We start from the raw sequence: 15,411 nt of genomic DNA, 5'->3' as shown, positions 1-15,411 counted from the left end.
TGACATTTAGAGACATGTCATTGTGGGGTTCTAGTTCGAAGGAAAAAGCTGCAATGAAAAGACAGCAGAATTTGTTCACAGCCTCCAGGAAGTCAGATGGATGCTTTTTCTTAAAGTTTAGATGCTCTGTGCAGTGTGCCGTCCAGCTTCCGCCGAGGAAACCAGCTGTGTGTAATGACTGAGGTTCTGGAGGAGAGAGGTGTTGTGCTGGGATAAACCAGTGCCCCTTGCAGCTATTCATGTGCTGTGCTTCGAACTTAGTTTATTTCTCAGTCACTCGATGAGTATAATACAGAGAGAGTCTCTGGGTTTTATCTCCTCTGGACAGCATAGCACATTGCTCCAGTAAGCATAATGGGTGGAAATGAGGCTCAGAATGCTGGCTGGGGAAGCGGACACAGATAAATCAGTCTCTCTATGTAATGCCTTCACAGTGAACAGGGAGCATGCCATGGGGAGGAGACGGGGGCCACAGTCCAGTAGCCTCCAGGGACAGCTCTGAGCAGCAGGAACAGCCTGGTCTAGGACCTGATGTTACTCTCATTCACTGCAGATGTGAAGGGTCAGTGCTGTTTACAGGAAGGTGGCCGTATGGACTGAAGCTTTTTGTCACTTCCTCTGAGCCCTGCCCTTGCCTCTCTCGGCCACTTTCTTTGGCTCAACTTTCCCATCCGCACCACAAACTGATGGTAGGTTTCGCCGATCTAAAATGCTAGACGCTAGTAAGACATCATCCAGTTACAAGTTTACTTTTGTAGAGTTAAGGCGGAAGTTCTAAGAGGGTGAATCCCAAAACTGAGCCAGGAAAACTGAACTTTTGTATTATGAGACTAGTAAGGAATCTTGGGAATAAGAACAAACACAAATACATTGTGTGTAAACTATGTTTAGTTTAAAGTCTGAATAAATAAAACTATATGTTGTTATATGCTTTTCAAATGACATCTGCAATCACTGGCTCATTTGGACCTCACAGTAAGGGCTGTGGGCAGATATCATTCTCTTTGTTTTGCTGCCATAGTAACTGAAACTCAGAAACACAAACTGATTTGCATAGCTTCACAGGATGAGTTAGTAACAGCACCTCACCAGGCCTGGCAGACAGAAACCACTTGGTAAATATTTGCTGGGTGAATGGTCATGGGTACATGGTCTGACCCCGTTTGCTGCTTGTGTCTAATACACTGTGTCATAAATCATAGCCACCTTCTGGGATATTGTTGGTGAGAGAATTAACGTGGAACACTCTACCTAAGGTAGGTTAGAAACTGGCAGAAAATTTTCTTTGCATTGTTCATTGTCAGGTGGATTTTAAAATAATTCTGTTATTGTATATCTCTGTACTCTCCTTGCTTTACCCTGATCAAGATTGTGAAAGTTTTCTTTTTGCTTGGTTGTTTGTTTTTAAGAGGAGCAGATTTTATAAAGCTTAAGAAATGAGAATATGAGCAACCAGAGTTAAATCTTCTTATAGTTTAATAGTGAGAAAAGTAGACAAGGATTTAAATTTTCAGGACCAAGTAATCTGTCCGGTTGAGTTGCTTCTAGTTCGTGTACTCTGGCCACTAGATTGCCTTTTTAAATCCAGTTTCCTTAAAAGTCATGGGAATAGACTGAAAATTAAATCATTGTTTTAAATTAAAATGAATCTTGTAGCAACTCCCTTATACAGACTCTCTCTGAGGAAGATTTTTTTAGGGAAGCCAGATGTCCAGAGAGGAGACAAAAAGTAGGACACTAGAAGAATTTGAAGCATCTGGCAAGTACAGACATTACACGCAGCCTAGACAGATGGGTAATGTAAGCAGAAAGATGGAAACATTAAGAAATAATAAAAAGGAAATGCTAGAAATGAAAAACACCATAACAGAAAGAATAATGTCTTTTATGGGCTCATCAGTAGATTGGATAAAGCTGAGGATAGAATCCATGAGCTTGAACATAGGTCAACAGATTTTCTCAGACTGAAATGCAAAGGAAAAAAATTAAGAATGACGGGACAATTTCAGAAGTTGTAACACACAATTAATTAGTATACCACATGGAGAAGAAAGACTAAAGCAGACACAATATTTAAAGTAACAATGTCTGAGAATGTTCCAAACTTAATTACAGACACTAAACCACATATCCAGGATGCTCAGAGATCACCAAATGGGGTAAACACTGAAAACATACCTAGGTGTAATATATTTATAGAAATGGAAAATCAAGAGCAAACATCAAAGGCAGAGAGAAATTCTGAAGAAAACCAGAGGAGGGAATAAAGCCATCTTACTTAAAGAGGAGAAAGATAAGAAATATAGTAGGCTTCTTGGCAGAAACCATAGTACTAAAAAGAATGATGTGAAATATTTAAAGTAGAGAAAGAAAAAGAACCTGCAAACCTAGAATTTTTTTATCCAGTGAAATGGTCTTTCAAAAGTGAGGAAGAAATAAAGATTTTCAAATATAAAGACTGAGAAAATGTATTACTGGCAGACCTGCACTGCAATAAATGATTTTAAAAACCCCACAAAAGTTCTTTAGGTAGAATAAAAATAAACTTCAGAATTAAAACTCAGATCTACATACAAAAAGAATGGTCATTAGAGAAAGAATAAGGGAAAGTAAAGTAAATTACTCTTTCCCCTTATTAGCTTCATTTATTTTATGGCACTTTGTTTAAATCAGTATTAGTAACAATATATTGGGTGATTATGGCATATGGACAAGTGAAAGAAATGACAGCAGTATCACAAGGGGCAGAAAGGAGTCGTTAGAAACTGTCTGTGACAAGTTACTTGCCATTCATATGAAATCTGATAGCGTTATTTGAGGATGGACTTAGATTAGTTAAAAATATAGTTTGGAAACACTAGATCTACCACTAAAAAGCACTAAAAAATATTGGATATGCTAAGAGAGGAGAGAAATGGAATTTTTATAAAATGCTTAGTTAGAACAAGATAATTTAAAAAAAAAAAAGAGGACATGAAAGAAATACAGAGCAAATGCAATGAATAGAAAGCACAAACTTGGCAGATATTCAACCAACAATATCAATGATCACCTTACACATGAATGACCTAAATATGCCAATGGAAAGACAGAAACTATCAGAGTGGATAAAAAAGAGACCCAACTCTATAGTGCCTAAAGGAAACTCACCTTAAATATAAAGACTCAGATCAGTTAAATGGATGGAGAAAGGCATACTGTGATCACACTAATCAAAAACAATCTGAAATCATTATATTAATAAAAGGTCAGTTCTCCAAGAAGATGGAACAATCCTTAAGCTGGATGTACCTAACAACAGAGCATCAAAATATGTGAGGCGAAAAACTGATAGAATTGGCATCCACCATAGTTTGACACTTTAGCATTCCTTTTTCAGTAACTGGTATCTCAAGCAGGCAGAAAATCAATAAGAATATAGTTGACCCAAACAGCACCATCAACCTCCCTGATCTCCTTGACATTTATAGAATTCTCCATACAGCAACTACCTACACATTCTTCTCAGGCTTACGTGGAACATTTACTAATGCCATAGGCCATATTCCAGACCAGATCATAAAGTACATCTTAAACTTTTTAAAAATAGTAGAAATCATAAAAATACTTTTAGACCACAATGGAATTAAACTGGAAATCAATAATAGAAAGATAGCTAGAAAATTTGAAAATACTTAGAAATTAAACAGCACACTTCTAAATTTTATGTGGATCAAAGAAGGTATCTCAAGAGAAATTAAAAAAAAAAAGCTTGAACTAATGAAAATGAAAATATAACTTACCAAAATCCGTAAGATTCAGCAAAAGCCATGTTCAGAGGAAAATACATAGCATTGAATATACACATTAGAAAAAATCCAAAATAAATAACCCAAACTTCCATTTTATAAAACTAGAGAAGGAGAAACAATTTAAGCTTAAGCAAGCAGAGGAAAAGATATGTATGTAATAAGAGCGAAAATCAGTGATATTGAAAATGGGAACTCAGTACAGAGATGCAATGAAGTCAAAATCTTAATTCTTTCAAGATAACGATAAAATTGATGACCTCCATCCGGGCACAAATTACTAATATCTGAAATGAAAAATGAGACATTACTATTGGTCTCATGGGCAATATAAGAAAAATAAAGTAATATTATGAACAACTTTATGTACACAAATTTGATAACTTAGATGAAATGGATCAATTCCTTGAAAGACACAAACAAAACTCACACAAGGAGAAATAGTTTAAATAGGTATACAGCTGCTAAAAAAGTTGAATCAATGGCTAGTAACTTTCTAAGATAGAAAGTAACAAAATTCTTCCAAAACAGAAGGCCCTAATGATTTCTACCAAATGTTTAAGGAAGAAATTATATCAATTCTCCACAATATCTGCCAGAAAAATACATACAGATGGAACAGTTCTTATTCTACGAAGCTAGCATTATCTTAATACCAAAATGGATAAAGACATTATAAGAAAGGAAAGCCATGCACCAATATCACTCATGAATGCAGATGCACAAATCTTTAACACAATAGTAGCAAGTTTAATGATGTATTAAGAAATTATAGACAAAGACAAACTGAATTGACTCCAAGTATACAAGGCTGGTTCACCACTTGAAAATTAATCAGTACCACCCACCATATTTACTGGCTCATGAAGAAAAATCATGTTATAACATCAACTGGACACTTTTTCCCTAAGATCAAAATCAAGGCAAGAATGTTCACTCTAACCACTCATATGTATCATCATACTGACATTTCTAGCCAATGCAATGAGATAAGAAAAAGAAATATAAAAATTGGAAAGGAAGAAAGAAAACTGACATGATTTTCTATGTAGAAAAAACTAAAATGGCAACAAAAAACAGCTCCTGGAACTAATACACATTCATGCATAGGAAGGTTGCAGAACACAAGTTTAATACATGAAAGTTGGTATCTTTACTATATACCCACAATTAACAATTGGAATTTGACTACAAACAAAACAAAATGATACCATTACAATAAAATTAGTCATGAAACACTTAGGCATAGATCTAAAAACTATACTAGGTCTATATGCAGGAAATTTCAAAATTCTAATGAAAAAATAGAAGATCTAACTACGTGGGGAGATATTCCATGTTTGTGGGTTGGAATATTGATATTCTTAATATGTCAGTTCTTTCCAACTTGATCTCCAGATTCAACAAAATTCCGATGAAAATCCCAGCAACATATTTTTCAGATATTGACAGACAGATTCTAAAATTTATGTGCAAAGTCACAAAATTTAGACTAGTCAACACCCTACTGGAGCAGAAGAACTAAGGTGAAGGGTTAATTTTATCTATTTTCAAGAATCACTATAAAAATACAGTAATCAAGGTAGAATGGAATTAGACTCAGCCATAAAAAAGAATAAAATAATGCCATTTGCTGCAGCATGGATGGACCTGGGGATCATCATTCTAAGTGAAGTAAGCCAGAAAGAGAAAGAAAAATACCATATGATAATATTTATATGTGGAATGAAAAAGAGACACAAATGAACTTATTTACAAAATAGAAACGGACTCACAGACATAGAAAACAAACTAATGGTTATGGGAGTGGGGGGGGTAGATGGAGGGATAAATTGGGAGATTGAGATTTGTAGATACTAACTACTACAAATAAAATAGGTAAACAACAAGTTCCTACTGTACAGCACAGGGAACTATATTCAATATCTTGTAGTAACCTATGATGAAAAAGAATATGAAAAAGGAATATATGCATGTATATGGATGACTGAAACATGATGCTGTACACCAGAAATTGACACAACATTGTAAACTGACTATACTTCAATAAAAATAAACAAATTAAAAAAAAAAGATAGCATGGAACTAGAGAAAAAATAGACACTTAGATTAATGGGATAGAAGAGAGGACCCAGAAAAAGATTTTAAAATACAGTCAACTCATCTTTGACAAAAACAGAAAGGCAATTCAGTGAAGAAAGGGTGATCATTTAGCAAGTGGTTCTGGGACAGCTGGGCATTCATTTGAAAAAAAAAAAAAAAAAGAAGAAAAACCTAGACAGAGGCTTTACACCTTTCCCAGAAATGACCTGAAAATAGATCTCAGACCTAAATGCAAAGTTAAAATTATAAAACTTCTGGAAAAAAATAACAGGAGAAAATTTAAGTGAACTTGGGTTTGGTAGTGAGTTGTTAGATATAACACCAAAACTGTGATCCGTGTTAAGAATAAAATTGGTAAGTTGGACTTTATCAAAATTAAAACCCTCTACTCTGAGAAAGACACTATTAAGAGAATGGAAAGAAAACCACGAACTGGGAAAAACTATTTGCAAAACACGTATTTGATAAAAGACAATATTCAAAATATTCAAGGTAATTTTAAAACTCAAAAAAAAAAAACCCAATTAAAATAATGAGGAAAGGTCTGACAGAGACTTCAAAGAAAATGTACCGATGGAAAATAAACATGAAAAGCTTCTCAACATCATATCTCACTAGGGAATTATAAATTGAAACAATGAGATACTGGTACACACTTATTAAAAACAGCTAAAGAATAAATCCCTGGCAATACCAATCGCTGGCAAGGATGCAGAGAAACAAGAAGTCTCATTCATTGCTGAGGAAGATGCAAACTGCACAGCCGTTGTGGGGTACCACGTGGCAACATCTTGCAGAGATAAACAGTCTTGCCACAGGATGCGGTCAATGCCCTCCTACCTGTTTACACAACTGATTTTTAAAACTACGTGGATGGACCTTGAAAGAAATGTTATGCTGAGTGAAATAAATCAGACAGAGAAAGACAAACGCCTTATGATATCACATTTATGGAATCTATGAAAGCCCAGTCATAGAAACAGAGACCAGAAAGGTCATTACCAGGGGCTGGGCTGGGGTGGGAGTGGAATGGATGTGGAAGAGGGGAGATGTTGGTCAAAGGGTACAGACTTCCAGTTAGAGGATAAGTAGGTTCTGGGAATCTAACGTACAGCATAGTGATGGTAGTCAATAATCCTGTATTACATACTTGAAAGTTTCTAAGAGAGTAGATCTTACATGTTTTTACCACAGAAAGAAACGGTGATGATGTCACGTGACGTAGGCATTAGGTAACGTGGTGCTCATTTTGCAGCATAGAAGTGTATCAAATCAACACTTTTACACCTTAAACTGACGCATTGTTATTTTTCAATTATTCTCAATAAAGCCGGGGCAAAAAGACGTATGTACACACAAAAACCTGCATTTGTATGTTTATAGCAGCTTTATTTATAATCTGCAAAAAATGAAGCGATAGTTCTGTTATTCAGTAGGGGAATGACTAAACAAGCTTTGGTACATCCACACAATGGGATATTATTATTCAGCAATGAAGAGAAATGAACCATCAATCTGTGAACAGACATGTGTGAGCATTAATTGCATATTTCTAACTGGAAGAAGCCGGTCTGAAAAGGCCACACACACTGTGATTTCAATTACATGACGTTCTGGAGAAGGAAAAACTAAAGAGACAGTGGGAAAAAAAATCAATGGATGCTGGGGGGACTGTTGGCGGGAGTGCAGTGTGGAATAGATGAGAAACAGAATTTTCTAGGGAGGTGAGACTTCTCCTGAAATGGCGGATGGGTGACACTATTCATTTGTCAAAATCCATAGAGCTTTACCACATAGAACTCCACGTCATTAAGGAGTGAACCTTAATGTGTATAAACTTTTTAGAAATTCACGTAAAAGGTCACCAGATCTCAGGATGGAATGTAGAATCTGACAAAACAACCTAATTGCATTACAGATGAATAGAGCAAGCACCTCACTAAAGGAGGTGAGGAGAAAAGGCGCTGACCTCTGCGACTGGGAACGATGTCTGTAAGACCAAAGGCAACAGAGATTGTACACAAGCACTTCAGTCCAGTTGATAAAGACGCTCCCCCAGGAGGCGTACAGATCAACAATCCTGGTACTGCCACACGTCTGTAATTGAACTGAACAATTAAAGTGATGGCAGATGGCGAGAGCCAGGCTACTTACGGATAGAGTGGGGGTTATATACAAATAAGCAAGGGGAAGAGGCTAAAATGATCCGTATGGGACAGACTAGAGGTAAAGGCATCACCAGGAGCACGTCTAGCTCAGCACACACAGATGGTTACGGATACGCGCACCTGCAGCACGGGTTAGCCCACACATGTGGATTCCTTGCTCTGCAAGCTGAGAAGAAATGCCATCCAAAAAACATTCTGTTATGAAAGAGGAGAAAACATAAAGCCAGGTTCACACTCCCACAGCCTGAACGTAGTCATCACATAATTATTAAATTAGTAAATGAAACTCTATTTTGTCACGCAGCGGCCCTGCAGTTATCTGCTGGTGTCACAGAGACTCACCCTGCTCTTCACGGCTTCTTACAATATTCTAAGTTGTAAGGGGGGCATTCTAGGGTTTTCTTAAAAATGACAGTGGAGTTATTACCTTCTTTGGATGTAAACTATCAGCCTCCAGCAGCCTTTTGTCCATAAATAGACACAGGTAAAAATAACGTTATCACTGATAATAAAACTCGTAGTAAAACGAACTACGTGCCGGATGTAGCTAAGAGCTTTACAGGTATTGTCTCATTATTTCACTGAACACACACAGCAATGTGTTGAGGTAACTACTGCTACTATCTCAGTTTCCTGCTGGAGAAGGTAAGGATAAGTGAAATTTAATAACGTTCCCAAGGTTAAACAATAAGTAAATGAAGGAGCTGGGATGTAACCTGCATAATTTGACTTCTGAGCGCACGCGTTTAACTAGCGGGGAAATTGCTTTGTAGAGGTAAGGCCCTATTAAACCATCCTTGCTCATTGTAGGAAGGACACTATATCACTGACAGCACCATCTGCTGCAGAGTTCCCACATTTAGAAAGAATGGAGACTTTTTAACGATCAACCTAGTCTTTGAAGCGTGAGATTTGATTGCCTATCATTTACAACATAAGTGCTTTAATGGCACAAAATAATTTGGATCATGTGGATTTCCCCCCCCCCCCACAATTTAGAATATAAAGAGCATGTCTGAGAAGGCAGCGTTGCTAGAAGTCCAGAAGAAATGTTAGCGCTAAATAATGGAAACGGATCAGTTCACTCCTACACGTCTTCATAAGCGGACGCAACGTGAATAATAATAAAAGCTTCGGTTTAGTGAGTGCCTACTACGTGCCAGACACTGTTCTAAGCTCTGAATGTATTTTATCTCGTTCAGTCCCCACAACAGCTCTCTAAAGCAGATACGTTATTTACAAACGGGAAAACTAGAACAAAGAGGGAGCAGTGCATACGCCTAAGATCACACAGCAGGCAAATGGAAAAGTCAAGACGTCTGATTGCAAAATACGTGCTCCTAATATCGATGCTATGCAATCTCCCTACGTGCAACTCACATCAAATGAGGATTAGAGAATGGCAGCTTTCAAGAGGGTAAATTTGGGCTTTACAGAGACATCAGGGTTCTGTGTTTGGTTGTATATAACTTTTTTTTCCCCTATTACCCTAAAAAATATCTTTGCACTAGGCATTCTGCTAATGTAGTTAAGAAAATCTAATTAGATATTCAGGTGCAGGGAGGTCCTTACATATCCCATAGAAATAGAACATATGTTCTAGAATGTCTGTCTAATTCAGTTAGTTTTTAAATTTTGGTAGTGATACCAGGGTTCAAGGTATGATCTCTTCATGAGGAATACGTTGTGTGTGTGCACGTGTGTGTGTGTGTGTGTGTGTGTGTGTGTGTGTGTGTGTGTGTTTCGTTGCCCCGCAAAGCTTCCTCCCCCAGCCACCAGCTGAAATAGTGGTGGTTCACCGTTTACTAAAATGGTCTATTATCATAAAGACCGGTGGATCTGCCTCACGACAAAACTGGGCAGATAACAGGTTGGTGGTGATCTTTTTATTTACCAAAAAATGCATATAATTTTGCCAAGAAACTGTATCTCCTTGCATAGTAACCCAACAGGTTTCTTGTGGCAAAACGATGACTCGAAGAGTGTGCCCCTTTCTTGGCCCCAGGGCAACACGAGAGGAGCCATGATAACTTATTTCTGTGCAGAATTCTCTGTGACAATGGACTCACAGGTCTTCATCGGCCACAAAGGCATCTCACTGAGACTCTTAGGCGCTAGGTGATTTGTCAAGCTTATCTATCTAGTACTCGGATGAATTCGTTCTTGAATTAGTCTTAAACTTCTTTTTTTTTCTACTTGAAATCTAGTACTTATTTAAAGATAACATTTTTCTCTAGTTTGCTAACAGTACAAAATAAGTCATTCACTCATGTTTCTCCTGTGAGGCCGGGGTAGGCAAACTCCACGCAGGCTGCACCATCCCTGATAACCATGCTTTTCCTAGTGTGGCAGACAGGGAATCTGGGGAACCTACTGTATCAGAAGCACTGAATATTTTACAACCACATTGTTTTATATGGACTCCACTTCAGATTAAGAAATGTTTTGAAAAATATTGTTTGCACCTGTAGCTTGTTGTGAGTGAAAACTATCAAGTAAAAATTATGTATATTAATCAAAAGATACAGTTAATATAACTGCCCGTATGTCTTATATACAACAGACAGGGAATAAGGTCACCTTTGCAAGCTGCCTGAGACCAACAGAGAAGGACACTATCTACAAATATCAAACATGTTAAAGTCTGTGGCTGAAATAATATCCAGAGAGAAAATTATCTGAACTATTAGGGAAACGCCATGTATTGAGACAGAGGAGCCCAGAGAGCAGAGAAAATGGCTGGAATGGCCCTGAAGAAAGATGCAAAGAACAAGGCACTTCCCACAATTTAAGGGTTCGACAGCCAAGACTCACCTTGCACATCCATAGCTGTCATCTCAAACGCTTCTCTAATCCCAGTTGGGAGGAAAATAAAAGCGAGGAGCCTCCGAAGTGAAGAACTCCATAGGCTGATTCCACCCTGGAGTCCCACGAGGAACCCCTGTCCTTGTTAGCCCATCAGTGCAGGAGCCACAGAAGTTACCCTAAATGTTCTGCCATCCACGGGGATGCCAGTCCTCAGAGCCGAGCTGCAGGAGAGGCTGTAGGATGTCTTTTCCTTGTGCCTCCTCGTATGCTGTTTCTGTGGTTTGTCTCCAAGAAAATAAAGGTATGCAGGCACAGTATTTCTTAAAGCCTGATTCCCAGCCTAGAGTGGAGAGGGAAGACCGAAATCTGGAACAGAGAATGGGAGAGCTCCCCGGGCACAGGTGATGTTTTGTTTCTCGATCTGGGTGACAAATACACAGGTGTTCAGGTTGTAAAAACCCACTGAGCTGTACGTTCGTGGTAGGAACGCTTTTCTGAAGATAGATTTCAGTAAACTACAGAAAAGGAAAAAGGAAAAACAAAAGAAGACTGGCTATATTTTGTCAGTCAGATACACGATGTAGTCTTAGGGCAAAAATGTCTAATACCAAACCTTTGAGATTAGGACTTTTGGATTCAAACCCAGCACAGTCAGGCATTTGAAATGCCTGCAGCAGTTGTGCTGAGGGTCATTTCCCTCAAGAGTCTGAGTTTTGGGAACAAGGCAGTCCAGCCCAGCTCTCCTTCCTCTAAAGTAGTTTTATTGCAGAGAGGGATGACAAAGTTACCTGTTGAGAATTTAATCACCAAACCAGCTAGGAAAAGCAGACGTTAACTAAAAAATCTTATTCCCTAAACTGCACTTATATAATCAATGATTCTTCTGCAGTAAAGCCAAGTCAGATGTAGTCTGGCTGCCTTGTACTTTGTAGGAGGAAGGAAAAAAAAAAGAAAATAAGAGATTTAGAAGTTGAAGGAAGAGAGGAAGTGAAGTCACACAAAGTTACACATTGGGGAAATGCTGGAGCAGGAATGGGATCTAAGTACTGGAGTGTATTGGGTTGAGGTGATGTCTTAGTGAATGCCGTAGACTAGGTGGCTTAAACAACAAACACGCATTTCTCATAGTTCCAGAGGCTGGGAAGTCTAAGATCAAGGCTCTGGCAGGTTGGGTATTGAGTGAGGGCCTGATTCCTGTCTCACAGAAGGAAGGCTGTCTTCTCACTGTGCCCTCGCATGGTGGAAGGGGCAAGGAAGCTCTCTGGGGTCTCTTTTATGAGGGCTCTAATCCCATTTGTGAGGGCTCCACCCTCATGATCTAATCACCTCCTAAAGCCCTGGTCTCCAAATACCACCACTTGGGAATTAGGTTTCAACATATGAATTTGGGAGAGGAAACTCAAGGAAGTCTACAGCAGGTGAAAAGATGGGTAGTCCTTCCTGCCGGGTAAGAGTTCACACGGACTCCAGTGGTGTGTGTGTGTGTGTGCGTGTGTGTGTGTGTGTGCGTGTGTGTGTGCGTGTGTGTGTGTGCGTGCGTGTGCGTGTGTGTGTGTGTGCGTGCACGCGCTGCCCAGCTCTGCAGAAAAGAGACAATGGAATCGGCTCAGCAGCAGGCTCAGGTCTCAGCCCCCGAGATGCTCCTCGTGCCCCGTGCTTGCCCGCTGGGCAGTGCATGCTGACTGTGGTCTGGTGCACTCCTGCCACCCAGTCTGACTAGTGTGAACCGGGAGGAGGAAAGGCATTGGTTCCAAGGGTGAGGGCAGAGTCAAAGACCAAAACTTTGAGCTCAAATAACTAGGGTCCAAACTCTGGTTCCATCACAAGCTAGTGTTAGAGAAGATAGCTAACGGCTCAGACTGCATTTTCTCATCTGTACACATTTTCTCGTGAGTCTGTGAAGGAGCGCAGGGCACAGTGCTGCGAGGTAGCGCCCAGCACACCACCTGGGATATATTAACCACCCAGGACACGGCAGCCATTATGGTCAAGAAACAAAAGCTCAGGAGCTCCCTGGGGTTATAGCCAATAGCCCCTCCAGATAGTGACCCAGTTAAGTGGACACTGGATACTCAAACTGCAGCTTTGACTGCCAGGCTCTATTTAGCTGCATTAAAGACTGCCCACTCTGTCACCCTCTTCAGCGCCTCTTCACCTGAATAAGCTGTGCTCACCAGCTGTCCTCTATCCAAGTGCACAGAACTTCCCTTCATCAGCCAGACGTTTCCTTTCCCTTTCTGATGATCGTCCCCTTCCTGAGCCTCTCTCTTCAAGCAGCAGCATTTCACCTACCTGGGCTAAAAATGTAATGAGAAAGTTGTTTTTCTATGGTGGAGAGAAATAGAATCATATATGCATATTATTAATATTAAATTAACCGTGTGCATGATACATACCAGGCTGAGATGGTCATGGACAGAATTGTGCCACATCCACAAGAAAAATACATGTCAGAGTCTTAACCCCCAGGACCTCCTAAGTGACCTTATTTGGAGACAGGACCTTTACAGAGTGTGACGAAGTTCAAACGATGTCATTAGGATGGATCCTGAGCAAATACGATCAGTCTCTTTATAAAAAAGGGGAAATTAGGACACAGACATGCACACAAGGAGACTGCAAAGCAATGATGAAGGCAGAAATCAGGGTGATGCAAAGGAATGCCAACGATTGCTAGCAGACCACTGGAAGCTTAGACAGAAGCATGAAGAGACCCTCCCTCCCTGCCTCAGGAGGAACAACACTGCCGACACCTTGATCTCAGGCTTCTAGCCTATGGAACCGTGAAACAACACACTTCTGCTGTTCAAGCCACCCAGTTTATGCTGTCTTGTTACAACAACCTAAGAAAGGGATGCAGAGACCCATCTACCATCGTAGCAATTTTCTTTCCATGACTTTATACCCAGGGGAGAATGAATGTATTTCTGTCTGAGCTTGTAAACTTAGCCCTTACTGAATCACAACGCCAAGTGATATTTACGTATCCCAAGTGAGATAAAGACGTTGATTAAAAATAACATGGAGGGATTTTCTTGAAATGCACCTCTAGATCCCACATGTGTGGACAGAGCCAGGCAGTTGCTTCTTGATCTGAGAGTGAGATCTTCACATCCCACACTCAGATCGAAGTGCTGTTTCCCTGGCTGGCTGGGCGGGCGCCTGAAGGCACAGTGGCTGCTGACTGGGAAGAAGACAGAGCTGCAGCTCTGTGTATAGACATCTTGTCCAAGTTCACCAGTGAGACTCACAGAGCATCATTATCTTCTGAACTTTCAGCATCAGGTAACAATTGTCTGAGCAGGCACCGGCTGTGTTCAGGGTGCTTTGCTGAGGGTAGGTGCTTAGGACCTGAGCTGTGTAGAATATGGTTTCTGTCCCATCCAGACTGAAACCTAGTTGGTGAACGTGACAAAGCACAACACACAGCAGGTGTGACCACAGACTGTGGGGTAAGATTTCAACTCTAATACATATTGTTTTTAAACTTGAGTTTCATGGAACTGCTGTGGAAAGGATAGAGGGTGTTTAGAAAAAATATAAAATAAGGACATTTTGATTAGGCACACAGAGGAACAGTTTGCTTGTCCTCCCAAGGAGTGTGTGGGAAAGATGGTACCTTGTAGAGGGCATGCAATTCTTTATTATATTCTTATGTCAACATGCTGGCCCTTTAATTCTTATGACTGTTTTGACTCTTATTCTAAAATCAAATAAAGTGTATTTGAAGATGGGCCTTTTAAGGCAGAGATGTATGGCATATTTAGCAGAAGTAATGATGATGGTAATGCTATTCTGGACTTTAAGCAATAATGAAGTAGAAGGTGAATATTCCAGGAAGCAGGCGTGAGCTGACAGAGATGCACATATGATCATGATGCGGCAGCACACCTCTCTCTGAAGGGGCCCAGTCAGCTTTCAGCTCCATTGCATGACTTTGTCCGAAAATTTCTAGGTGCCTAACGAATTCAGCCATGTGCCGTGTAGATTTCAGATATGTTTGTTGTATCAGAAGACAGCATCTCAAACACCATGCGCTGGCTTTATCCCCCCATCGTGGGAGGCACTGTCAGACGGCACCTGGTTTGTGTGTCTTTCTGTGCCTACAGGGGGTATCGCTGAGTTCCTGAGTGGCAGGGAGCAGAGAGGAGGGAAGCCCAAAGGCACATTCCTCCTTCCCACTCAACGTCTCAGAGAATAGGGGTAACAGGTAATTAGGCTGAAAGGGTGAAAGCACGCTCAACAAACTCTACCTCTGTAACGCTCCACGTCCAAACACGCTCCTCCAAACGCCCCTCAATTATGCAGTAGTTTAGGTGAGGGGAATTCTCTATAAATAAATGAGAATTCTCCTGGGAAGAGAGTTAAGGTTTTCCAGTTTGCATTTTTAAGCATGGATTAATTGTTCCATGTGACCAAACACTCCTGGAATGTGAGTTTTGATGGAGAAGATTCTGTTAGAGGGGTGCTCAAGGTCAGCATGCGGGTCACTTCAGCAAAGAGCAGGCCCCCTGAGGTGTCCCAGTAAAAGCCTTGCGGGGAGG

At 40.1% G+C, this 15,411-nt stretch overlaps 1 long non-coding RNA gene across 1 annotated transcript in view; it reads left to right on the top strand.

The window, feature by feature from the left end:
• The first annotated feature begins 1,186 nt into the window (after window positions 1-1,186).
• Window positions 1,187-15,411, top strand: part of LOC141575844 (uncharacterized) — a 33,159-nt gene continuing 18,934 nt past the window's right edge. The window contains exon 1 of the long non-coding RNA XR_012503775.1: window positions 1,187-1,256. This is a non-coding gene — a long non-coding RNA (uncharacterized LOC141575844). The remainder of the gene's footprint in view (window positions 1,257-15,411) is intronic.

The sequence above is a fragment of the Camelus bactrianus genome, chromosome 33 (assembly GCF_048773025.1).
Source record: "Camelus bactrianus isolate YW-2024 breed Bactrian camel chromosome 33, ASM4877302v1, whole genome shotgun sequence".
Taxonomy (NCBI): domain Eukaryota; kingdom Metazoa; phylum Chordata; class Mammalia; order Artiodactyla; family Camelidae; genus Camelus; species Camelus bactrianus.
The sequence above is the reverse complement of the archived record's forward strand: the minus strand, read 5'-3'. Positions and strand labels throughout refer to the sequence as shown.